Source organism: Miscanthus floridulus, chromosome 19 (assembly GCF_019320115.1).
Source record: "Miscanthus floridulus cultivar M001 chromosome 19, ASM1932011v1, whole genome shotgun sequence".
Classification (NCBI taxonomy): Eukaryota; Viridiplantae; Streptophyta; class Magnoliopsida; order Poales; family Poaceae; genus Miscanthus; species Miscanthus floridulus.
This window is the reverse complement of record NC_089598.1, coordinates 88,887,686-88,890,183: the sequence shown is the minus strand read 5'-3', so window position 1 is coordinate 88,890,183 and position 2,498 is coordinate 88,887,686.

Here is a 2,498-nt window from a genome sequence, read left to right as displayed (position 1 = left end):
CAAGTGGTTAAGCCAAACATACCTGGACTTCTGTCACCAGACGCTTTGTCGCCTGTTCGACTCTTAGGGTCTCTTCGACCTCTAGGATTTCTTTGTGCATAACCCACTCATTGTTCCGCCAGCGTGACACATATACTTGTTGTCGTTTATCTTGGGGACGGCCCAGGATTTCTTCTACTTCGTCCTCTTCGGCCTCTTGTTCAGGGGGCTGCGCCGGTCTGGAGTCTGCAGTCACCGCAACCACCATGGCTTTCCCACGAGCCATAGCATCGGCTAGCGTGCTCTGTGCCAACCCCGGTTGCTGCTCCTCGGCTTGGACTGTTTCCTTTGGCGCCAAGGTACCTGCTTCAGCAGGGTTTGTGCTTGGAGCACTTGTACTTTGCTCGGCTGTCTTTTCGACTAGCTGCTCGGGGACTGACGTCTGGTCGCCCGCCTGTTGAGGCTCTGGTGAAATTTCTTCTTCAGGTTCCTCCATAACTGGCCGCTGGGCAGCTCTTTCCACCAGTACTGGTGAAGCCATGCCGCATCTGGCTAGCTGGTCGGGATTTTCGGTGGACGCCGACCGGATACACCACGGAAAAGTTCAGAAGACAATAATATTCAATACAAATTATGAGCTTACATCAAAGTCACAGATACTTATAGCTTTGAAGCATGGAATGACGTGGCGAAGGAGCGTCTCTTCGATCGCGCCTGCTCCACATGCTCGGCGGGTTCCACCGGGTCTTTTCCGATGACCGGTACTGGCGCCGGGGTTTGATGCTTAACACTTCCCTCGTTAGTCCTCTATGTTGCAGTGGTCGGTGATGTGACCACTGTTGGCACAGAGGAGCCACCCTGCTCCATCGACCCCATTTGTCTCCTCCTCTTTCGAGGGACAAGCCGGAAGATGTCCACATCCTCTGCTTCGTCGTCTGAAAGGGGGAAGATGGTTTGGCGCCGTTTGTTGGCAGCCGGCCGCTTGCCAACAGCTCTGGTCGATGCATCCTCCACAACCTTGAGTGCCACCCAGTGGACGTCTTTGGTCCTGGCACTGGTCTGGGCGACTGGGCTGGCAACTTGCGGCCAATCCACACCAAGGGGCGGAGACACAAACACTGTTGCCCGGTCACGACCATTACTCTAAGAAACATAAAGGAGACAACAATCAATTTCTTGTTACAACATGATTCTACAGGTACAAGGAAGTATCATTTACCTTTGGGGGAGGTCGGGCCAGCTTGAAGGCGTGCTCAATGTCGTTTAACCTGACATAATTGGGATCGGCCAGGTTGAATAGCTCCCCAATCCTGGCCTTGATTTCTATCTTATCGAGCGCCACTTTCCTGGTCCTTGTTGGATCTGCGCTTCCCTGGTACTCGAAGCCAGGATGTACCCTCTTCTGGCAGGGCTAGATCCTTCGGCTGATGAAGTTCCCGACCACGCTTGGGCCATCTAGCCTTCCCCATGGGATCATCCCGAGCAGTTTTGCGATCTGCTCCAAGTTCTCGGGCTTCTCTGACCAGCTGTTCTTCTTCTCTGGAATCAGTCCCACGTCGCACAGGGTGATTGTGTTTGACTCTTCGCGGATGTAGAACCACATCTTGTACCACTCGTCCAGTGAGGTGTTCCAAGGGCAGTGCAAGTATTAGGCTTTCATACCATCGCGCAGATTGAGGTAGACGCCTCTAGCTATCTTTGAGCCGCCGCACCCTTTCTTCCATAGATAGAACAGGTGGCAAAAGAAGTCAAAATGGGACTAGAAGCCACCATAGGCCTCGCAGAGATGGATGAAGGTGGAGACAAGAAGAATCGAGTTGGGATGCAGATTGCAAATCCTAATCTCATAATACAAGCAGAGACCCTAATGGAAAGGGTGCACTGGAACCCCAAAACCCCGCTTGAAGAAATCCTCGAAAACCACAATCTCACCTGGTTGTGGATCGGGGAAGCTTTCTCCTTCCGGCGCATGCCATCCCACGAGTGCCTTGTTGTGGAGCACTCCCATGACGACGAGGTCTTCGATGGTCTGCTCATTGCTGCTTGACTTCCACCACTCCTTCGCCATGACTCCACCTTTCTTCTGGGCGTCTCTCTTCACCATTAGTCTGTCCTTACTAAGGGGGTGGATGCGGTGGCAAGGGGATTAGTGATGATTTTTGGAGGAATAGGGTTCGGCAAGAGGAAGAAGAAGATTGCGGCGGCGAATGACAATGGGGATCGGTTAAAGTAACTTACTAGATCTATATTATAAATAACAACGAGCTCCATCATTTCATCCGCCCGAGATTCTTGGGAGACGTGCGCACGCGCCGTAGATGGTTGTTCACATAACCTCGAGATCTATGCCAATAAACACGCCCCATCGTTACCAGTGTACGCGCCTCTTCGTTGATAGTGTAAGAGGGCCCACACTGATGCACCTCCATACAGGTGCCAAGTGACTGTTTGCCAGAAAAGAGCAAGAAGACAGAGTGACATACTATATCCATCTACTTTTTTGACCAGACATATCAGAC